Raw genomic sequence first — 25,366 nt, 5'->3', positions numbered from 1 at the left:
TTTTGATTCTTTCTTAGAGTTCTTATCTATTTGCTTAGCTTTCCCATTAGCTCGTGAATGTCTACTTTTTCCATTAGAACACTTAGTATATTATTTGAAATTGTTGGTCTAATAATTACAAAATACCTGTCCTCTCCAAATCCAGTTCTGACACCTTAATATCTTCAGACTTTTCTTACCTTTTAGCATTCCTTACAGTTTTTTATTAAAAGCTAAATGAGATTTATTAGGTAAAAGTTGCTGAGATCAGTAGTCCTTCAGTATAAGATTTTATGTTGATCTGGCTCAGCTAGTCCTTATTTTACTGTTTGTTATAGGTACCAGAGGCTAAAATTTCCTGTAGTACCCTTGTTTTGTCCACTCTTATCTGAGTTTCTGTTAACTTCTTTTAAACAGAATCTGAGCCTATCATTCTTTGAATTAGTTGATGGGTGGTAAGGGTGGTTAATCCTAGGCTTCTAGTTGTACAATGCGTCTGGGGTTTTACCTTTGCAGCACACCCCCACCCTCACCCCCATTATGTGAGACAGGACAGGGAGAGTACTTTGAAGTTGGGTATTTCCCTTCTTCATTTACTTAGGCTTGGTTGAATCCATGTTGATTTGCCTCTGGTAGGTAAGGAAAGCAGAGTATTCTGGAAATATCTGACCATGGTTACTGTTCCCCCTCCTTTGTCCAGAAGCAGAGGAGATTTTTCTGTTCTTTGCCTTGAGAACCTTATGTGACTTCTCCAGTTAAAAATTATGAAGCCATGTGGGGTCCCCTTAATGTTGGTTTGCTAGAGGTTTTTTGTCTCAGGCTAGTCTGTACTTGTCTCTAGCAATTAATCACTTATCCTTTCATAGTTACCTCATGATACCATCTGTGAGTTGGAATAGTGGTTTTCTGCTTCTGGTAAATTGTTTTCTATATTTGCCTGATTCTTTCATTTTGGGAGTTTGTCCTGTGACTTCAGTTCTCTAGTGGCTATAGTAGGGGTTATTGATGTCTAGTTCAGATTGCTGGGGTGTGTGTGTGTGTGTGTGTGTGTGTGTGTGTGTGCGTGTGCGTGTGTGTGTACTAGTGTGATAACATGTTGAACTGGAAACTGGGAAGTCTGCTATTTTTAAAAAATAGTACTGGGATTTGAACCCAGGGCTTCATGCTTGTTAGGCAGATGCTCTGCCACTTGAGCTACTCTGCCAGCCCTGTTTTGTATTGGATATTTTCTTATAATCGATTGCCTGAGCTGGCTTTGAATTGTGATCCTCCTGCTCTCTGCCTTCTGAGTAGCTAGGATTACAGGTGAGAGCCACTGGCGCTCGGCCCAGTGTGTAGTCTTAAATGTTTGAATTTGCATTTACTTTGATTTGAGTCCCAACACTTAGAATTTGTTGCTCTATGTGGAGCTTTCTAAACCATCACAGATATTTGCTTCATTTAATCTTTATTGAGCATCCACCTACTAAATTTCATGCAGTAGAAATATTAAGATGCCTTTCCCCCATACTCCTCTTTCCAGAAGTTTTTTTTTTCCATTGTTCTCTGAAGTCTGTTTCTCTCTCTTGTATCTTGTTAAATAATTTGTGGCTTTAGTATTCTCTATTTTCCTTAATAAATCTCTATCTTACAAGATTGCCATGAGTGTGCATTGCTTTCACATATCATCTTAAACTATCCTGGCCCTTTCCCCATCCTCTAATTTCTATAGTCACTGCTCTTTTATTACCAAGAATTGTCTACTTACATTGCTACAGTTTCTCAAATTTCAGTCTGTTCCACTCTGGTTCACCCTTCCAATACCTTTTATAATTGCTCTTGTCAGTATCACGAAGATCCTCCCTGTTGTGAAATCTAGTAGACAATTGCCTGCCCCTTCTTATGTGACCCCCCGTACTAACACTGCCTTCTGTTGAACACTTGTATTACCTTCTGAAGGTACCCTTTTCTTGATTCAGTAACTTGGTTTTCCTCCTAACCCTGCTTTTTAGTAGTTATTACTGTTTTTCTCTATTTCATCCAACCACGAATCTAGTTTTTCTCCTAACTTCACTCATTACACTTAAATGGTCTTATTCATTACCATGACTTTAACCAGCCTCCATGTCTTATTTCTTGCCCAAAGCTTCAGACTTGATAGCTACTTAGATAAGTAAAATAACATATCCAACCCTCAACTGTGTTTCTCTTAGTCTTCCTCATCTGTACAGATATTATTCCTTCCTTGTGAAGTTGCTCCTGTTAACATCTTATGTGGTTCATTCCTGGCGATTGGTAAACCAATTTTGATACATTAAATGATACATGAACTAATTTATATTTGGGCTCAGTTTTTGTGCCATAAAATAATAGGATTTTTTTTAAGTGTAGCATGTCATGTATTCATAATTATGGTGTCTTACAATTTACTGCCTTTAAAAATATCTTAATGTTCCACATATTCATCCCTCTGCACCTCAGTCTCTGGCAACTATTGAACCTTTTACTGTCTCTCTAGTTCTGCCTTTCCTAGAATGTCATGGAGCTTGGAATCATATGGTATGTAGCCTTTTCAGACTGGTTTCTTTCATATAGTATTATGCAGTTAAGGTTTTTCCATGATATTTGTGGATTGATAGCTCATTACTTTTTTTCATACAGATCTACCACAACATATGACCTATGGAAGGACATCTTAGTTGCTTCTGATATTTGCAGGTATGAATAAAACTGCTGCAAATATTCATAAACTTGTCTTTGTGTGAACTTAAGATTTCACCTATTCAGAGAAAATACCTATTCTAGTGATTGGTAGGTCATATGGTAAGCTTGTGCTTAGGTCTTAAGGCAGAGACTGCCGAGCTGTCTGCCCAGGTGCCTGTTGTGTTTGCATTCCCACCAGTAGTGAATGGGAGTTCTGTTGCTCCACACTCTCACCAGCATTTGGTGTTGTCAGTGTTTGATTTTGGCTTCTCTAATAGGTACGTGGTGGTACCTCTTTGTTCTGATTGCAGTTCTCTGATCTATGATGCTGGAATCTTTTCATATGTTTATTTTCCATCTCTGTCATTGGTGAAGTGCTCAGATCTCTTCCTATTTTTTCTTTCTTTTTAAGCAGTTATTTTCTTATTGTGAGTTTGAGGAGTTCTTGATGTATTTTAGATACTGGTCTTTTATCAGATATATGTTCAGCAAATATTTCCCATTTTGAGCCGGGTGCCAGTGGCTCATGCCTGTAATCCTAGCTATTCAGGAAGGCAGAGATCAGAAGGATCACAGTTCGAAGCCAGCCTGGCAAATAGTTTGCGAGACCTTGTCTCGAAAAAACCTTCACAGAAAAGGGTTAGTGAAGTGGCTCAAAGTGTAGGCCCTGAGTTCAAACACCAGTACTAGGAAAATAGGAAAAAAAAAAAAATTCCTATTTTGTGACTTTTCTTTTCATTCTCTTAATTGTGTCTTGCAGAGTAGAAAATGTTTAATTTTAATGAAGTCTATGTTAACAATTGTTTTTCTTTAATGGACCATAATTTTGGTAGTGTTTCTAAAGATCTCTTTTCCAAACTTGGGGTTAGTTTGTTAGTAAGTTCCTATTTTGAATTATTTGATAATGTAAGGTTAATACAACTCTTTTTTTGGCATTGCTGACTTAAGGTTTTAAGGGTCCCAAGAAACCCCCAATCTGCAGTGGTAGTGTGGGTGCTCAGTCTTAGTCAAGCTCACTAATAGGTCAGGTAGAATCAGTGTTTGAATTTGACTATCTAGCACTGCCACTTACCCAAGGCAAGTCATTTAAAATGTGTGCTTCAGTTTCCTCTTCTTTGAAGGGACTACAAACATACCTACCTTCCAGGGGTGTTTTGAGAAGTAAATGAGCTACGTATGTAAAATATTTACTACGTGCCAGACACTGCAATAAACATGAAAGTGTTTCCTGTTACTACAAAAAGGCCTCCTCATTTAACTAAAATTTCCTATTGTTGTACACTTGAACTGAATCACATGAAACTTTTCCAGTGGGGGTCTCACTTCACACTTTTCAAAGAAGTAGAAGCCATCCAATGGGACTATACAAATCTAACTTCTTGAGCACCTATCTCTTTTAATTTCTAACTATGATGTAAGTCTAATCACCTCTGCTGGTTTAGATGTCTTAAGATTTTGTGTTCCTTCTTTTCCATCCATCTGCATCCTCATGCATTGAAACATGTTAAAGTCTCTCCAACTTAAAAATTAGATTTGTATCTAATTCCAGCTACTACGTCACCCTTCCTTTATGTACTCAAACTTAAAAGCTGCCTATAATCTCCATTTCTTCCTCCTTCCCCCCTCAACCTTGTTCTTCCCTTCTACCTCTGAATAACTTCACTGAAATAGTACTATTGAGCTTATTCTTCCTCTATCCTGCCTTCATAGTTGGGAGTTTCTCAGTTTGTGTCCTTGGTTACCATCTGTCAATTTTTGGGCATTTCTGTACATACTATCCAAACAAATGGATTCAAGCTTATAGCACTGTTCAACGTAAAGGATGTACTTAACCTACTTGGCTCGCTTTTTGATTGTCCCAAGAGCACGTCAAACATTTTACAGATGTACAGTTTTTCTGCCCCTTCAAATCTGGGTTTCCTTTAGCGTTGGTCATCTTAGCAGAAGTTACATGCCTGCTTCCATTTAGGAAAATTGGAAACCTGGATATCATTCTAAACATCTTACTCCTTACATTATCATCCAGTCCTATTTTTGTTAATTTTTTTATCTAAAATATTTTAACATTTTGTCCATTTCTCTTGTCCCTACACTGCCTTAATCTGTTATGTACTAACTTAAAATGTAATCATTCTAATTGGTGTCCTTATAGATACCATGTGCTAAGCAAATTCAATCTCCACGTGTGACCTGAGTGATGTTTCTTAAGACACAATGATGTTATCCTTCAAAGATGTTCATTTGGCATCCCATTGCTTTCAGGATCCCTGGGTAGACTAGAGACAAAAAGTTTTCACAAATTTTTTGAAACCCTGAGAGATCCAGGCCTTTTGTACCTCTGCAGTCTCACCATTTTGACCACTTTGTGGTGTTTCTCACTCTGTCTCTAGCTCACATCCTTGACTCAGGGAGGCCTCCTGTGATGTTCCTCATCAGGTTAGCTCATATCCTGCCTCCTGTCTCTCTTCCAGGTACATATTGTATCATTCCTTATGGTCATGGTTTTACATTTTGATGTGCCAGTAATCATCTCTTTTGCCTGCAAGAGAAGTTTAGAATGGAGAGTGAGCTTGCCATTTAACATTGTATTGTTTCTCAAAGGAAACTTAAAAAATGTATTTTAAAAATCTTTTGTAATTTTCCTGGGGTATGAATAATAAATTGGTAGTCTGGCATTTGATAGTTGAAATAAGCTAATCAAACCTTTTGCAGTCACTTAAAATACTCGTTAACTGTGAGTCATCATTTTGAAATCATGTACATTATAACATTTTGTTTTTCTTACTTGAATTGTCTGTTCTTTGGAGCAGTTTTGTGGCAATTGAGCTTAATGTCTTTTTGGGTTTTTGTCTGAAAGCTATTGCTAATATACATCGCTTGACAACAAACTATTGTAAGTAATCAGACTAAGAGAGGCAAAAAAATACACTGATGTACAGAACTTTTTTCCTGTAAAGGTACTGATAAGTTGGTTTTGAAAAAATGTGTGTACTTAAATAAACAGGGAAATAATCACCTCCAGCATCTTTGAAAACTTTTATACATATCTCTTGATTTCTATATTTTTCTGATTAAACTTAGATCTTTGAGAGCAGAGAATAACCTTTATATTAATAGTTAAAGTTTAGTAAGTTATTGTTACCATGCTGGTGGAAATTATGGAAAAAATAGCTTATTAAATATTTCCTAAGGATTGGAAGTGTGGCTCAAGTGGTAGAGCACTGCCTAGTAAACTCAAGTGCTGAGTTCAAATCCTAGTACTGCCAAAAAAAAAGTTTCCTAAAATTTCTAAAGATTGACTAATAAGGCTAAGTAAGTTTTATGGAAATATTTTAAAAGCATAGTCTCCCAAATTTTAAGTCAGTGGTATTCCATCAATGTTTACATGTCCCAAGGCTGTTCTTCCTAGAAAATGTGACAATGATTATGAGCTTGTGTTTTCCAAGAATGTCTTTCTAAATATATTAATAATAATCTTGTAATGACAGATCTTAAAGACAGCCACTCTGCTTCTACTTTATATGAACTACTAATGATACCTGAGCTTCAGTATCTTGGGTGCAAGATCGGATGCATTAAAAACAAAACAACAAAAAAATCACCTGTAGCAATCACTTTTTAATTTTTACTTAATTTTTTTGACATTTGAATTCAGAGCATTGCGCTTGGTAGGCAGGTGCTCTGCTACTTGAGCCACTCCACCAGCCCAGCAATTACTTTTCTTGGAGGAATTCTTTATGTCAGATGTGGATACGGGGTTATCTGAGGACAGGGTTTGTACATACTTTTTAATTAGCCTAAATTCCAAAACTTTTATTCAAGTAGATTACATTTATCTTCTTATAGTACAGTTTTAAAATAGGTGTATAGCATATCAGTATTGGCAAATTTAGATTGCCTTATTTACCCAGTCTGGGTTACCTTTAACCAATAAGTTATATTAAAAGGTTTAGCTCCTCTTGTACATTCAATAATAGTGACATGAGAGCTCAACTAGGAATAAGGGGGGATTTATATGTAAATTTTAGCTCATTTGTTAGTAAAAAATTAAGTGCTATTTATTGGCTATGCTTTGGGCATCTTATTTTTTCTTTCAAGTTTGGCCTTTGATAGGAAAACTAGAATCTATAGGAGAACCAAATTTGCTATATAAATTAATTTTGGTGGTCAAATTTTTTTTTTTTTGGGCAGTACTAGGTGTAAGTTCCTTTTCTGTAAGTCAGCAGTTTCATTTGTTTTTTAAAGCTCATTGCTAATGTAGGTACCTCTTTTGAATGCAGATGTGAGAGAGTTTTTAGATCACTTTTAACATTTCAGTGCAAAACAGAGTATGAGGACTTCTCTAAACATCCATTTGTAAGATGCTTGTTTTTTTAAATCTTTCATACTTTATGAGAGCACTGAGTCTGATTCCAAAGTCAGTGTAATTGAACACTTTTTACAGCTGTCAGATAGTGCCCCGAAAACATGGGCTCAAACAGTGATGTTTCCTAATTCATGGCTCTGAGATTTTAATACTATCTAGCAGTCAGGCAGAGACATTCGGAGGTCTACCTCAAGTGACTCTTCCCTGATGTCAGTCTGCTCTTGCTCCCAATTGTAAGATTTTAAGTTTCTATCATTTTAAGAAATAGATTAAAAACCTACCAGTGATCTTCTTTTAGAAGAGTTTGAAACAGGTGTAAAATTCTATTTTTAAGTTTTTGGACCATGTACCAACCTGTACCAACCTCTCCCCCGCCCCGAAGAAAAATGTCTGTTTCCATGTTTTTGAGTGAGCAAATGAGGTTTTAAAAAATTACTCCTTCAACACTGTTAGTACAAGTCACAGCTTGATGTGAATGTTTTTAAACAACTATCTTTAAAATCCCTTCCCAATAAGAAGCTACTCTAGAGAAGAAGTTACTCTCTCATGAACAGTTGGGACATTTCCTTTATATTGAAGTTAGAGATCTAACTTCAAACTTTCTGCTTTTTAAAAGAGAAATCTGTAGCCCATCTTTCAAGTTACATCTTTCAAGAACTTGAAGTTCTTTACAATAGATAACTAGTGAACTGTGTAAGGGAAAAGAACTTTTAATTAAACCTTACCTCTTTAAAACTTCTAAGAGGTCTTCTATTTAAAGTCTTTTATGTATGTAGTCATCATGTTGAAGTCCTGGAACTTCTAGTGCACTCTTACTTCTTCTTCACTGCGATAAGTTGCCTGTGACTAGTTTATTGAGTAATTTACATGAATTGCTATCTCTGTAAATTTATCTGAGAATTCCATTTTTTGTGAAAGTAGAAGTCACACTTGACACAGTTTATTAAAGGAGAAATTTGCTGTTTATGTCAAACTTTCCATTTGTCCTTCAAATACTGGCACCCAGTGTTTTATTTTGGAAACAATCTAGCAAATTCCATAGGCCAAGATACGCAAAAAATATGTCTTTTATCTTTTAAATTTTTTTTCTTTGAAACAGGGCTGCTGTGACTTCTCTGTTTTCCTGACCCAGCCTCCTGAGACTATAGTGCTGGGAGTATAGCCACCACATCTGGTCTAACTGCTCAGGTTTTGATAGACCAAGGAATAATGTTCTTGCATATTCTCTTTTGTTGTTATTGACATGTCTTCCAAATTGTAAGGGGTGATTCTGGGAAATTTTCTAATGTATGTTCACTGCTTTCTCTAACTTTTGCCAGTACGTTAACGAAAAATGAGTATAGGAGTATGCTTTTTTTTTTTTTAACAATGGTTACTATTCTCCTGTATTCTAGATTTAATGATTATAGATAAGTGCAAACTGTACAAAAATAAAAATTAGCTTGTGAAATAGGATGTAGCACAGGATGAATTGATAAGTTGAAAAATAATTCTGTTTCAGTTATCTCTGAGTAACAAATGTGTGCATATTTTTAAATACACTATCTGGATCACAGATACACATACAGATTAGTGTATATGTGCATACACTAATGTACACGTGTGTGTGAGTGTGTGTGTGTGTGTGTGTGTGTGTAAACACTTTATTGGTCCCATACCAGGAATATGGTAGATCAGATAGCTGTCATTGTAAGTTGCATTTTTAGGACTGTTGGTATGGAAAGATCAGGAGGTAGCAGAAAAGTGGGGGTGACCAAGGATGTGGGCAGACTAGGGAAGAGACTGCTATCCCTTTCCTCCTTCATCATATGGACAATCTGCTTTTGCCGAAGTATTTTCTGCTTTTAAGAATCTGTTGTTAGCAGTGTTGCTGTTTCTAGAAGTAATAGGGGGAAAACGAAGGGAATATTAGAAGGAAAACCTGACATTAAAATCCTGGCTTTGAGGGAAGAAACTGTAAGTGCCTTGGCCTCATCTTTTCTACTTAGTAGATAGTTTTATGGTCTTTTTTTTTTTTTGCAGTACTGGGGCTTGAACTCAGGGCCTTATGCTTGCTAGGCAGGTGCTCTACCATTTGAGCACTTTGCCAACTCTTTTTGTGTTGGGTATTTTTGAGATAGGGTCTTGCAATCTGTTTTCCTGGGATTGCTTTGATCCCCGTGATCTCTGCCTCCTGAGTAGCTAGGATTACATGTGTGAGTCACCTATGGGCACCTGGCTACTGAGTGGCTTTTTTATTTTTTGTGATGGGTTTTTTTGAGATAGGATCTCGAAAACTATTTGCCTTGGGTGGCTTTGAACTTCCATCCTCCTGATCTCTGCCTCCCAAGTAGCTAGGATTACAGGCATGAGTCATCTCTGGGCACTCGGCTACTTAGATTTCTTTCTTTTTTGTGGCACTGGAGTTTGAAATCAGGTTGAACTCAGGGCCTCATCTTGCTAGGCAGGCGCAGCCACTCTGCCAACCTTCTTCCTCCCCCTCCCCCCCGCATGGGTTTGTTTTTTTGTTTCTGAGATAGATATTTGCCCAGGGCGGGCTTCAAACCACAATCCCCCTGATCTCTGCCTCCTGAGTAGCTAAGATTACAAATATAAGCCACCGGCACATGCCCTTAGTTGAGTTTTGAAGGAATGTTTTCTAAATTGTCTTTGTACTTTTTTGTTGCTGTTTTGAGACAGTCTTACTATGTAACCCATGCTGTCCTTGAACTCATAGAGCTGAGGCTGACCTGCCTCTACCTTCTGAGTGCTGGGATTGCAGGCAAGTACCAGCAAGCCCAGCTCAAAATGTAAATCAAATAGTATTGACTTGTGGTATTAGTTTTCTTTTTATGGCAAGGAAGAATGTTTCTTTATTGGTGTAATGCAGTCACTGAGTGTGCCTTGAAGATGACCTGAGTGTGTTTGGGGGTACTCTGAGTTCCTTTTCTGTCAGCAGGCTACTGGGTGGCTAGTATCTTAGCCATTATACCTAGGTACCTTTTAGGAGCCTGACTTCAAGTCTTCAGGACCTTTTATTTATTAAGAGACTACTTAAGACAATTAAAAGACTTTCTAAAAGTAGTATCGTAAGAATTAAGAAAGGGATTATCAGTGATAGAGGACACATGTGAAGGGGGTGCCTCTCTATCATTCTAGGACCCCCAAAGATTGCCATGCATGCTAATGATGTTCAAAAAGAAACTAGTGTTTTAGTTGTATAGATGCAAAAGTTCTGCAGATCAGGTAACATACTACTCCAGGAATATTTGCATATTAGCTCAAGCACTTAGAAACTACCTTTGAGAAATGGGACATTTGTATTAAAATCCCCTCATTTTCCATTTCATCCATTTCAAAAGTATTATAGAGAAGCAATGTGAAAACTGTTTACTGACACAGAAGTTGTCTTATACATATAATATCTTTATTTTTTCTTTTGTGAGGTTACTGCTGCTTATTTGAAATTAGGTAGTTTTGTTTCTTTTTAAAAATTTTAGTAACTTCACAATGATACATGTTGCAAAAAAGATTGCCTTTACCTCTATTCCAAGTTCATGTAATATTTCCCACCTCCCTAATTGTAGTCCCAGACAGCTACTGGCAAGTTAGTTGTTGGTGTTGTTTTTTGTTTGTTGATGGTACTGGGGTTTGAATTTAGGGCCTCACACTTGCTAGGCAGGTGCTCTACCACTTAAGACAACCCTCAGCTCTTTTTGCTTTGGTTATTTTTGAGATAGATTCTGGCGTTATGCCTAGGTCAGCATGGACAATGATCCTCCGTATTTACACTTCCCGAGGAGCTAGGGTGACAAGGTGCACCCAAGCCATTGATTGAGGTTGGGGTGTGGGTGGGGTTTCTCATGAACTTTTGACCTGTACTGGGCTCAAACTAGAATCCTTCCAATCTCAGCCTCCCAAGTCACTAGGATTACAGACTTGAGCCACTGCACCTGGCTTACTGATAAGTTTTTAATGTTTTTCAGCTGTTGAAAAACACTTATTCAAACTTATTCAAACAATTAACAATTCATATTCTTAAGTTTTCATTTAAAACATTTTGCATAATGCTTTTTTTTTTTTCACTTAAAACTTGGCAATCTTCCCATATAGTAGGCAGCCTCTTAACTCTTGCACATGGACACACAGAGTTGTATATTGTACTGTATGGATACACCATATTTAATCAGTCTTGAATAATATTTAGGTCATGACTTCTGTCACTACAAATAATACCAGAGTGAGTAATCTTATACGTGTGTCCTTTCCTATCTATGTGCAGCGGTTAAGCTCCCAGAAATAGAACTGATGGACGTCGTCCTCCTCTTGGGTTGTTCATACTTCGTGCTATAACCTTGTCATCTGAATTCTCTTCTTCTAAAGGCCTTAACTAGCATACTCAAGCAGAGGAGAGGATAGAAGAGGTGTGACCAAGAGTCCCTACTGTGGTTCCTCATAGCACTTAGTTGATCCTGCTCATGGTGATTGTACTTGGGTATGTCTCCTTTTAGCACTTAGTGTTTCCAATGGTTTGTACAAATTTTTAATCATAATTTAAAAATACAGTCAGGGCTTAAAAGCTGATCTTTCTTCTAGTTAATTCACATTATTTCTGCAGTGCTTTCCTTTGTTAAATATTTCACTCTATTTTGTTTGTCAATTTCTTTCTAATCCAATTACATCATTTCACATGGAGACCTATTTCAAGTATCAAAAAAGTAAGATTTTTGCGTTTTATATACAATGACTAAAAATACATGACAGAAACATCATTTCTCACAGTGAGATTTAAATTAGTTGGTATACACAAAAATCTATATACATTTGTAAAATTATGTAGGTTTGTTTAAGATACACAAAGTGGAGGTAATCATTACTATTTTTCCATGTTAGATACTATACAGTAAGCCATTTTAGTCCTTGATAAAGTAAAGCAAAACAGTATGAGAGAGTCCTTGTCCTAAATGCAGAAGCTGACTTAATAATAGGTAGAAAACCATTACAAAAAGTTTACCTAAGTGTTAGAACAAGGGAGATAGAGTATTATGTGAGATATCATTGCTAAATCCAGCCTAGTCTGGAGAACAAGGAAGAGCTGCCTGAGGAGGTAACACTGAAGCTAGTCTCTGAAGGGAATTGATGAGAGATAGGACTGGAGGCAAGAAGATCAACAAGGGGCTGGAAGTGTGGCTCAAGTGGAAGAGTGCTGCCTAGCAAGTTCAAAGCCCTGAGTTCAAGCCCCACTACTGCAGGGGTGGGGGGAATCAACTAAGAAGCAATTTCAAAATTTAAGGATGTGCTTATCTGCACCTGAACTATAACAGAGGCTTTAATGATAGAAACAAAGAAGAGGTTGATTTAAGAATACTTGGGAATTTCTAAATTCTTAATTGATCGATGTAAACGGAGAGAAAGGGTAAGTTGAGAATGACTTGGTTTTCTAGGTAGGGCGTGGTTCTGTTTTGCAGGAATAGGGAATATAGGAGAACCAAGTTTGCAGAGGGCATTCTAAATCAGTTTTAAGTATGTTGAGTTTGAAATGAAATTCCAAGTAGAGGTAGCCCATGGGCATTCATTGAACCTGCAGCGTGAGATAAAATTCTAAAATGGAGGTATTGATAATAGGAGCTGTCATCTTAACGGTGACAAGTAATGCTATGAGAATAGCTGTGATTGCCCAGAAAGAGTGTAGCATGAACAGAAAGCTCAAAGTGGAGATTCGGGAACATCAACATTTAAGGGATGACAGCTTCTAAGTATGGCATGGCAGTTCCTTTTTATCCAAATTGCCTTCCAAGCTCTTTACCCACCCAAATATAATCAGTCCTGCGTTTGAATGAAAGCCTGTCTATCATGAAACCATTTCTACTACTTTTTCTAAAGACTTTTTAAAACGACATTTATTGGTGGCAACATTTAATTTTAATCATAATCATACACTACTTTGTAGAATCTTAATTTTTGACTTGAAAGTATGTGTGTGTTTATATTTCTTTTTGTGTAGTAAGCTACCATTTACGTAGGTAGCTGTTTGCACATTGTCATATTGAACAGCTACTATATGTCAACCAGTTATATGCTAGGTATTAAAAATAAATAACATTTAGCTCCTGATCTTAGACTACCAACAGCTTACTGGTAAAAATGGACAGCTAGGTGGATATTTTATAAAGCTCATAACTTTCCCTATTCTCTCCTCCCAAATATGGATTAGAATTAGTTTATTAAACTTATTTCAACTCCCCCCTCATTGTCATGACATGAACTTAGCTGCAGAAAAACAGAAAAATTTTAGGCGAGATTTTTGTTCATGTTGTTTGGAAATGTTTGAAATTATACTTGGTATATATAACTTTTCATAATTTTTAAGTTAACATTTTCACATGTCATCACAAGTTCTTCAGAAACATTTTCACTTGCTGTATAAAAACATACTGATGTACCAGAGTCTTAACATTCTTACTGCCAGCCATTAATTTCATTTTTCCACTACTTCATTATGCACAATGCTTTAGTGAAGGTTCATATTTGTGTATTAATCTCTACGCATTCAAGATTGTTTCCTTAGTGTTAATTCACAGAAGTGAAATCATGCAAAAGAAAATTAACATTTTTTTACTATTTTTATTAGCATATGTAAATAGTACAAAGGGGTTTCCTGGTGATAATTCCATAGGTATGTACAGTGTACTTTGAATAAGTTCACTCCCTCTGTTATATTCCTTAGCTCTCCCTCCCCCTTCAAACAATGTCTGGTGGGTTTCATTATGCTGTCTGCAATATATATGTAACATACTTCGATCTTCTTTACCCTCCAGTACCCTCTCCTTTTTCCCTCTGCCTCCTGGTGATCCCCCCCCCTCACACACACCGATAGTCCTCCTTTTACACTCATGTGGAAAATATTACTATTTTTGTTGTTGTTATCACCATCAGCATTTTAGGTCTAGATTCCACATATGAGTGAAAACATGACATTTGGCTTTTTGAGCTTGGCTCATCTTCTTGCTCCAGTTACTTCCATTTTCTTGCAAATGGAATAAATTTAATTCTTTATGGCTGAATACTATTCCATGGTGTGTATATATTACATTTTCTTAATCTATGAAAATGAACATTTCTAAAAGATTCCTAAGGTATACAGTAAGCCTGCCTTATTACACTGTTTTAACCAACCACTGTCAAAAAAGTAACAAAGTTTAAAAATTGAAAATTTCAGAAATGCTTTAAAATCCCCCTCCCCACATTACACTGTTCAGATGATGCTGAGAAATGCTTAGACACTCTCACTTCAGTCATTGTGTTTAAATCATTGTGTGATCTGTTGAGTGAATACATGCCCTCAATTTTGTGAAAATCTGCCTCCCAAAAAGCACCATGTGCTTTTACCAAAGCAAGGTAAAAGTTATAATTCTCCTAAGCCCCAGAGGGCAGGTACTGTGCTTAACCTAAGTGATAAAGTTGTAGATTTGTTGAAAGGTAGCATGTCTTCAGTAGAAGTGGGGCAATGAATGAAGCATCCACAGTATTCAAAATAAGTGGCATGAAATAAGGTCTAGTTTTTGATGAGCATATTGGTGTGTGATAGTAGATTTTGTGACAGTGATGTAGCCTGCTTCATGTGGTTTCAAGTTATGGATGTTCAGGCCTACTGTACGTATGATGTAGGTAAGTTTGAGTGATTTTAGAGTACTGATCTCTGCATCCTGAGTGTTTGCTGTTTTTCTTGAACATCAGTCTCTTGGGAGCCATGTTCCCACAGACACTAAGGGTCAACTGTGCTGACCACTTCCTTTTCAAAAGGGCCTTGACTGTCCTCAGCAATGTGTGAGAGTACTCCTTTCTCCACCCAGATTATTTTTTTAAGTTTTCTTCTTGACAATTTTCTAGTTTACCAATATTTCCAGTTTAAAATAATATCTCGTTTTATTAACATGTGTTTTCCTGTTAGTGAAGATAAACATTTAAAAGTATAATTATATTTCTACTTTCAACTGTCTAGTTCCTTTAGCTCTAATAACTACTTTTGCGAGCTATTGTATATCCTTACTATATCATTCATGATATAACAGATGCAGATCATATCCTTCTTAGAGTTTGTTTTTCAGGGTGAAGACGTCCAGGTTTTTAGTTTCAAGGCTGTGTTGCAACTATCCTACTTTATCTTTTTAAAAAAACTAGCTGGGTACTGGTGGCTCACTCCTACAATCCTAGCTATTCAAGGAGGCAGAGATCAGGAGGATCGAGGTTCAAAGCCAGCCCTGGGCAGATAGTTTGCAAGACCTTATCTCCAAAAAAACCAGGTTGGCAGAATGTCTCAAGGGAATGTCTCAAGTCATATAACTCCTGCCTTGCAAGTATGAGCCCCTGAGTGCAAAACTCAGTGCTGCCAAAAATAAATAAATATAAAAATAAATTTTAACTGAGATTACAATACATATGACATAAAATTTACCATCCTAACCATTTTTGAATGTACTATTCAGCAGTGTTACGGGCACTCACATTGTTATGCACATGTCACCACCATCCTATCCTCTGGGCCTGTTGGTTCTTTCTTCCCACATGCTAATACTGGTTTCAGCATTTACCATTGTTGCCAGTAGCATTTTTAGTACTAGTGAACCATTCTTTTAGTTGCTGTTGGTTTGTCTAGAAGTGGTATTAAAGCTGAAATTTCCTGTTTATATGGGGTCTGGGGTTGTAACTAATTATTTAGGGTTCTTTATTCAATGAATATGGCTCACTAGTATTAATTTAAATCTTCATTAGACTTTTTGTCTTACTCTGCCAAGATTGATGCTCATCTGCCACTTTATGCTTATTACAGGATGTCATGAGCTTTTTATATGGGTTGTTCTTGGTTGCGACAAAACATGTCACTCAGAAGTTTTTATCTCTGAGATCAGGGCTGTGTGTCTGTCTCTAGCTCTGTACTGGCAGAAGGCCCAGAAGGGACAAAGGCTCTGCTGTGGGAAGGAGTTGGACTTGGTCAGGGAGCACAAGGGAAGCCTGGGGGGCTGGAGCAAAGGGACAGTGGTGTGAGACAGAGCTGCAGAGGTAAGCGGAGACCAGTTGCTGCAAGGCCCTGTACAAGGTAGGTTCCTATTGTAGTATTCATAGAACGCTATTGAAGAATTCTAAGTGGAGCTGGCAGTGGGGCAACACAGTCGAATGTGTGTTTTAAAAGACTGCTCTGGCTGCTGTGTGGAGAAATGGATTATAGAGGAAGAAGAATGGAAGCTGAGATACGTACTGGGAAGTCATTTCAGTTACCCAGGTGGCAGTGCTATACTGGTTCATTTCCTTTTCTTTCTTGTTCTCGTTTCCTCCCTCCTTGCCTCCCTTCCTTCCTTCTTTTTGAAATCAGGGCCTACACCTTGAGCCTTTCCACCAGCATTATTTTTTAGTGGGTATTTTCGAGATAGGGTCTCGCCAACTATTTTGCCTGGGCTGGCTTCGAACCATGATCCTCCTGATCTCTGCCTCCTGAGTAGCTAGGATTATAGGTATGAGCCACCAGCACTGGCTTCTTTTTTTTCTTTTTTTAACTAAATGTTTATTGTGACCAACTGAAGATAACTGGCCAGGTTTACTCCATGGAAAAGTAAAACTTAGCGGGCCTAAAAAAATGTTAGAACCATGAATTCCTTAAGATCTTTCTTTAACTCAGCTAACCCCAGGCTAAATAAAGATTACAGGTGAATCTCAAAAGTTCACTTTCAACAGTATTACATATATATTTTATATATAAAGAGTATCACTGAAGTGAAGTAAAAAGCAAAATGTTTGTCAGTTTCTCCTAACTGGAAGCACCATTTTATGATCATAGTTTTAGTTTAATTCTTTCTTAATCTATTATAACCTCAGTGTATATAGATTAAGTGGTTTACTCACATTTTTGTCGCATATTATTCTGGCACACGGTCATCCATTTAACTGGTGTCCTAAATTAACAGTTGAGTAATTCCTTGGGGAAGCTTTCTCTGGCTTCCTGGGTCTAGAGACATGTTTCTCTGTTCTCTGTGCTATCATATGCTATCCCCTGTACTACAAATCATCGTGCTCTGAGGATAGAAATAAAGGTTAGAGAGAATAAATGCAAATGCAGAGGAGCTGGGGAAGCAAACCTGCAAGGACTTAAGTGAAATTTCTTTAAAGTCTTGTGTATCTTCTATTTCAGTCGATGATACAGCTTCATTTCCGTGTGAAGTACTTTATGTAATAAGTAAAAGTGGCATTTTAGGGAGTTGTACATTTTGTTCACATCACGGCTACGTTTGTTTTCAGCCCGTTGTTACCTTCCCCAGTGTGAGGAGTAACGGTTCTATAGTACTTTGTGTACTTTCAATTAGCCTACCATGTCGGCTTTAGGAGACAGATAGCATTAATACCTAGATGATTAGATTTTGTATGTTTGAAAAATAATTTCATATAAGAATTGTAAAATTTTTAAAAGAATTCAGCTCCTTGGTTATTTGGTATAATGTACTCTGACTTCTGGTCTTCCTTCATCTCTAAGCTTGGTCTTTTGCTTCCTCATTTTAATCTACTCTCTGTAGTTTTTTATTTTATTTATTTTTGCTGGCACTGGGGTGTGAATTCAGGGCCTCATGCTTGCTAGGCAGGCACTCTGTCTCTTGAGCCACTCCACCTATTCTCCTATAGTTTTCTTACCCATACTATTTTTATATCTTTTCTTGGCCGTTTATCCTTCCTCCTGTGAGCTATGTGCAGGCATGTAAAGGTCACATCCTTAGTTCTGTTTCTTTCACTGTACATAAGTTCTATAGATGATCCCAGATCCTCCTCCACCCTGGCCTTTCCCGTTGCCCTGTCCTAAGGAGCTGACTTACTGCCTCATATTTCCTATGAGCTCCTTTTCCTAGGCTTGTAGCTTCTATTTATGATTGCCCGATTTTCTAGTCATCCAGGCTTAGCAGCCCTGCCACCTTTGACTCTTTCTTATGCTTTCCACGTGCTTGTTCCTGAGCCCTCAAGCCCTGGGACACAGAAGGCACTATAAGCAGCCATCTAGTTTTAGAATACCTGATTCTGTAATGTGTCTTGTCCTTTTGTTCTTCTTTCCTCTTTCCCCATTGTTGCCACTCCCCCCCCCCCATAGTTCAGACTATTAAAACTTTGGATTGTTAGTAAGGAAAACCTTATTGATCACGCAGAGTTCAAACCTACCTCCCTCCTTCCCAGCCATATGACTCATTCAACATACCCTCTCAATATCCAGCTCAGAAAACTTTTGTGACTAGTGTTTCCTTCACACTGACTTCTAACACATTTAATACATGACCTCAACCCCTTTTTATTTCGTGTGTCTCTTTTACAAAGAATTTCTCCTCCATTCTTCCACTGAAATTCACTGCCCATTTTGGGACTACATCTCAAGTTCTACCAGATGGCATGTAATCTTCTTTTGGAAATTGAATACATATTTGTACTTTTTAAAGGCTGCCACCCATGGTTTCTTCATCATTCGATCTTAATTGTTGTAGAGTTGGCAAGGCAGAGTGGTACACAATGTGGGCTCTGACGCCTGCAATTCATGTACAGCTCTCCCTCCTGCTGGGCCTGTAGCTGGCTATTTAACTTCTCTGGGCCTTGTTTCACTCATCTGTAAATTAGAGTAGTAGTAATACCTATCACAGAGCTATTGTGAAGAGTAAATGTGTTAATATATGTATATTTAAAGTACATAAGATGCTGTTCAGTAGTGTAGAGATGTTTGCTACTGTTAAAGGTGGTTTAATGTTCAAAAATATATATATTTTTTTAAGGCTTCTGGTGTTCTATAAGCTCCTTAAGGACAAGGGAATGTTTTATTCTTTTTTGGACAGCCCCATAGGATCTACCATTGTGCCTTATACACTAGTCTGTGTTTCATAAGTATTTACTGAGTGAAATTGAAGCTTATGGAAAAGCTCATGTCCAGTAATAGCCACTTTGGGTTTTGAAGTAAGGTCATTTACCCTTGCACTGAGTACTTTCAGCAGTTGTAAAGTGAGGTCACTGAGTTTTTTCTGGGATAATTTAATAGTGGAGTATACTGTTTCCTTATTTAATTACCTAGTTTGGATAGAAAAAAAACTTTGTAGTTTTAAAATCTATTTTTAAACAAAATCATACAACATTGATGAAATAGCAAATCTTTGAACACAAACATACAAGACACAAGCGTTGTTGTTTACAAAAAACTCCAAGATCTTATCAGTCAATAGTTTTCATGTAATGGAGACAAACCTAAGTGGATCCATCCCAGAGTAGAGCTACTCAGTTATGTATAATTTTTTTTAAAGAACATTAGTTTTAAGCTCCATTCTGGTATGTTAAACTTCTGTGTGCATTTCTAACATGCTTGACAGAGGTTTTGAGAAACTCTTAGAACTGAATGAGAGATGCTCAGGATTAAAATTTGCTGTTGGTCTTGATATGTTACACTTGTATACCTTGTGAATATGGTACTGAGGTTTGAAGCTTAAATATCTGGCATCAGTTTGAGTATTTTATTGTATATGATTTTGAAAAAAATGGTATGAATATCATCATTGGTAGACATTTCATTTGGATTATTTTATCAATTTACTCAAGACTTAATAGTGACTTAAGAAAGCTCTACCTGGGTTCCAGTGGCTCACGCCTGTAATCCTAGTTATTCAGGAGGCAGAGATCAGAAGGATTGAGGTTTGAAGTCAACCCCAGGCAAATAGTTCCTGAGACCCTATCTCAAAATAAATCCATCACAGAAAAGGGCTTGGAAGAATGGTTCAAGCAATAAGATTGCCTAGCAAATGTGAGTCCTGAGTTCAAACCTCAGTGCCACTAAAAAAAAAAAAAAGCTCTAAAACTAGACAACAGGTGAAACGCAGAGTAATATTGGTTTCCATGAGAAAAAAAGGAAATAGCCATAAAGACGAACTTAAGCTTTCTGGTTATAAGAGTAGAAAAACTGAATTTTCATCAGTAAGCACAAACCTAACTAAATGTCCTAAGATACTTTATTCCACTTGGCAATATCAAATAAAGTAGTATTTCCCCTCTGGAGGTTTTATAAAGACTTTAGAGCATCTGACAGACTCTCTTCTAATGTTTTGAGGTTTCTGTATGCCAATTAACCCTAACCCAGTTAGCTCAAATTCCCATATTACTTATATTAAAGTTCAGGTATATTATCTTGGATAGTTAATATACTTGAAAACTTAAGTTTTTCATCTTTTTATTTATGTTAACATGTATTAAGATTTATTTAGTTTGTATTTCTAATTTTGTCATGAATTTATTAAAAGTATTTTAAAGTATTTTAAGTGTATCTAGTTGAAATAAAAAATTGATATATCCAAGAATCTATAAAGTTGGTTTTGTAATAGACCAGTATTCAAGTAAAAAGAGGAAAGATATCAAATGACTGTGATGAAATATTCACACATGACCTACTTAGACTTGCCAAATGTTACTTCTGTTTCTGTTTCATTTGTGTTTGCAGCTTCTTGTTGAAACACTGATAAGTTTATACTGTAAACCTGTTTTTATCTGCTTTAGAATTGGAAATACTCAAAGATTTTATATTTTAGGTTATACCTTTGCCCCTTTCCCAAAATTGAAGAAAACTCTTGGGGCAACTGGATGATTTACACGCCTATTAGCAATGGCAACTATATGAAAACTGACAGGTATTTATGTATGGCATCCTGCAGTTTGGGTGGAAATAATTGATCTTTTTTTTTTCCTCTTCTACCATTTTAACTTAAGTCTAGATTTTCCAAAATAGAGCCCTAACAGATTTCTAGAGACTTTTGTTCTTTATGTAACCCCTCTGTCCTCTGTTTTTCTTTGTACTTTAGGATATCTGCATGAGAACATTAGTAGTAAAATTGCTGAAGTAGCATCCTTCATATTAGTGTTATGTAACTTGAAAATAACTGATTAAGGATATGTTTTTGTGTAAATCTTGTCCAAATTTTTATCTTCAAGATTCAAGATATTTTGTCCTAATGTGTGATATGACTGTAGTGTGGCTTAAGTAAGGTTTATAACAAGCAAGCTAGTCATACCTGTTTGAATTCACTTTTCTTTGCTTCTCAATTCCTTATGAGTATAATTAGTTGCAGTGATCAATTAAGCAAATTCTGAATACCTCTTATAAGCCTAGTACTTTGAGAATATAAGGGAAGTTTATTGTGATCTTTATTTTAAACAGTTGGTAGTTTTATTGTGAAGACAAATTTGAAATAAAAGAGTAGATTTTTAAAGATTAGGTAAAAAATGGTAGCCTATATACATAGAAGAAGAGCTAAGTAACAGTGTTGGCCTTACTGAAGGAGTAAGACATCTGAAGCTAGGCTGAACTTGAGTCCCGGTTCCACTAGGAACCAGCTATATGAACATGGTCAGGTGACTCAACTACTGTCTAAGTGTCCTCTGCTGCCAAATGAGGATAAGGCTCCAACCTGCCAAGTGGGTTTGTTTTGACTCATGGCCTTTCTTAATTGGGATTTCTTGGGGAAATTTTAGTCCTAATCACCTTCGGCATCTATTGCATGAATGAATTGACTTTTATCCCCTGTCTCTGGAATGGCCCTAGTCAGGGACCATCCTAGGAAGATCTGAGAAAACAGCCACCCTGATAATTTTCTGTGTTCCACGTGAGGAAACTTAGTTAAGATTTAAATGTGCTAACATCTTAATAAATCACATAGAACAAGGCCTGAAAGATTTAGCTGTTACAGTTATTGTTAGACTCTGAAAAGAGAAGAACAATTAATCAAAGGTAAAGGGGTTTTCAGGGTAGAGAAGTTAAATAAAAGGTCGTCTGGAGATATTTTCGATTTAATTCTGTGTCTCTGGGTGAAATGGGGCCAGAAAAATCAACTTTGTCTTCATTTAGAGAAGTACTAAACATTTGAAAGGAAGATTCCTCATAAAAGAAGAGTGCTTTATCATGAGCATATAACCTAATCAAAGTTACCCAAATCACTAAATATTACATTGAAACTAAGAGACAGAAAGAGATAGAGAAGAAGGGGAGTGGATTTCTTGTGAGCAAGCAATGGCAACTGGAAATTAAACATAGAGCATAAGGTGTGTAAACGGACAAATCTTTTTTGTTGAATATAAAGGTAAGTTGAGGGGAGACACCGTGTAAGTGCAATTTTAGGTAGGATAAGTCCTAAAAATTAGCTTTTAAGTGTAAAGATCATTGATGACTTTGGGGAAGAGCCATTTCAATGGAGTGTTTGCCCACAATACATGTGTTAGCACTCATATTTTCTCTCTAACTCACACATACATAGTTTCAATATGATACTTAAATTGATGTAACTTTTGCTACAGGTTATATGCTTATTAAGTTTATTTCTTTTTCTGTTTTTTACTATGCAGACCCTTAGTTTGTCATCCTACAATCAGGGTCCCTCTTCCAGGTAGTTCATCTTGCTTATCACTGCTATGATAATTTTCAACTATTCCACTTGACCTCCACTGGTATTCTACCCCATCCTTCAACCCAGTGTCTGGGACCAAGTCTGATATTAGGGAGAATTTAAAGAGTTCTCAATTCAGTACCAGGGGATTCCATGCTGAGGGTAATTGTGGCTAGTTTGACGCTTTATGACGCTTTACCGTTTAGTGTTTATAATCGGTACGCTGGGCTGGGAGAGAGTAGCTCAAGTGGTAGATAGAGTACCTGCCTTGCAAAAGTAAGACTCTGAATTCAAACACCAGTACCAAAAAGAAGTGCCTGCCTACCTGCTGCTTTATTACAATAATCAGTTCCCTACCTTGCACTTCAGTTCACACACCTGAGCTACTTTTATTCCTCTTTGCAGAGCCCTTGTTTTGGTAAGCTAAGCTTTTGGACTCCTGTATGTGACATTTGCAGTGTCTTATCTGTTGGACTCTGTAAATTCATGCCGAAACTCCTTCATACCAACCCCTTGCCTAATTATTAACCAGTCACAGTTTTATCTGTTTTCTACCTACTGAATTTCCCCTCAATGCCTACTGTGAAATACGGGTTTGCAGTTTCTAGTCTCACATCCTTATCCCTTCCATTCCCATTGCAGGAAACTTAGGATAAGCAAGTTTGACTCATTGGCTCTAGCATCTCTGAGTTAGGTAGATACTTATTAATAGAGAGATAATTGTGCTGGCCCAGATAATGAAAAAGTCTATAATAGTTTATATGGGGATGGCTATATATATAGTCAACCAAGAATAAATACAAGGATTTTTTTTGAACAGTTGTGGGATAACTTTGATTAAAGTATTAATTTCCAGAAGAAGTAAGGGCAGCTTACAAAAGTATATCCAGCATGACAAAATTAAGTATTATATTGAGGCAAAGAAGTAAAAAAAAAAAAAAAAAATTTAAAAAGAATGAAAATATATCCATACTGCAAAATGTGGAAGTCTAGAAATGGACTATACATTAGCTGTGCAGCTGTGAGCTTTTTTAGCAGCCAAAGCGAGGTAGAAATAACTGATTCTAAACCTATAAGATACAAGACAAATTATGTAGGCAAAGTACAAGAATTTTTGACATTGAGAAAATGTTTGCCTCAAAGCTTTGGGTGCAGCAGAAATAACCACAGGAGGGAAAAATCTGCCTAAATTTTTATAGAGATTAAGTTAACAGTTGTGCTTCATTCTTTGTTTAAATTTAATTTTATTTATTTCTTTGGTGGCACTGGGGTTTGAACTCAGGGCCTCAGGCTTGCTAGGCAGTCAGTCTACCACTTGAGCCACTCTGCCAGGCCTGAGCTTTATTCTTTCAGGTGCTTGAGATCTATCAATATTATAATGTGGGTAAAATTAGCATAGATTTGAACAATTAGAGTTAGACCAACCCCATTAAAATGAAAACGTATAACTATAGTTTATGACAGGAGTGCAATTAAATGAATTATTTATAAATTTTAGATATTTCAAAGTATCATATCCCTTGTCATCGAGGAAGTTTGGACATATATTGGAGCTTATATAGGGCTCATCTGGGTACATTCAAATTCAGATTGTCAAAACTTTCAGATTTTGTCTTTTAGCAAAAATGAAAGAGAATACTTTCTTTGAAAAATATCCTAAGAGAATCTAGTTTCTAGCATATTGTCTAAAGTCAGCCAGATAATTTGGTGAGCCTAGGAACACAGGGTGGTGTACCCCAGGGATTTGGTAGATGGTGTAGTATAGAAGAGTATGCTTCAGACCCCAAACCACCAAAAAAAAAAAAAAAGTTTCTGTACATCTGCCTCTAAAATCTGAAATTTAATTATATAATTGTATATCTAGGGAGAGAGAGAACTATTAGTTAAATTTTTATATTTAGGTTTTTCTTCTCGAAAGTAAGGGATTTTACCTTGACAGTAATACAATTTAACAAATTTGTTTTTACATTTCCTTTTATTGATTTAGACCCCCCCTTTTTTTAATAAGATGTCTTAGAAAATATTCTTTCATATATTAAATGTGTTAGAGAAAAGCTCTTGTTTTAATTGGTTTGCACAAACAGTTGCTAATTATTTTCTCAAATTTCTGTCAGACATGAAAGCCTAATGGTCAAGTAGCAAAGGAGCAACAGGACTCTGAATTATTTTATGTTTGACTTACTGAGTAAATGGTCAAATGGATGAACATTTGCGGCACTAGGTACATGTGATGAAAATAGTGATACAGTTGTGTCCCCTGCTCTCAAAGTTTACTAGGGTATTTTAAGTCTATAGGAAAGTAAGCCATTTACACTATAGTGTGAAGAATGCTTTGAAAAATGGTTGGTATGCTGTGAAAATAAAGAATTGGGAGGTGAGGAAAACCTCCTGTGAAGGATGAGACATTTAGTTGAAATTTTAGGATAATAAGTTACTTGGGAAAGGATCATTTAGAAAGAGGCACTAAAGAGAACTTAAACAACATGGATATTGAAGAGGGAAGATTATATATTCTCTGTATATAGGGGCAAATAGAAGGAAGAAAGAAGTAGGAAGGCTGGCATAGAAGGGCCTTTTGTGCTGAGTTACAAAAACATTGTAACTCTGAAAACATGAAAGGTTTTGAATTGAAAACTTGCATGATTAGATTTACATTTTAGAAAGATGGATGTAACAGCAGCTTGGAAAAGGGATTAAATACGGATAACAATATTATTGATAGTTTATGTGGAAGCTGTTGTAATTACTAGGTTGGAAATGATGGTCCTTTAATGGATGGATTGAGACAGGGACGGTCGCAAGGAAAAAGAAGGCAAGAGAATCTCATTCTAGAGTAAAGGTAGAGCTGGCACCAGTGGCTCCCGCCTGTAATCCTAGCTAATCAGAAGGCAGCAATCAGGAGGATCGTGGCTCAAAGCCAGCCCCCCCA

At 36.7% G+C, this 25,366-nt stretch overlaps 1 protein-coding gene across 2 annotated transcripts in view; it reads left to right on the top strand.

Moving 5' to 3' along the window:
- Tsc22d1 (TSC22 domain family member 1) overlaps window positions 1-25,366 on the top strand; it is a 119,945-nt gene that overhangs the window by 43,257 nt on the left and 51,322 nt on the right. Inside the window, exon 4 of one of the 2 annotated variants that reach the window (XM_074043351.1) lies at window positions 1-25,366. This exon is cut by the window's left edge and continues 11,153 nt beyond it. The exons of the other annotated variant lie outside the window; for it this stretch is intronic. The gene's annotated coding sequence lies outside the window, so the exon portion shown is untranslated. 2 annotated transcript variants of the gene reach the window in all.

Source organism: Castor canadensis, chromosome 10 (assembly GCF_047511655.1).
Source record: "Castor canadensis chromosome 10, mCasCan1.hap1v2, whole genome shotgun sequence".
Taxonomy (NCBI): Eukaryota; Metazoa; Chordata; class Mammalia; order Rodentia; family Castoridae; genus Castor; species Castor canadensis.
This window is presented reverse-complemented; position numbering and strand designations above follow the sequence as displayed.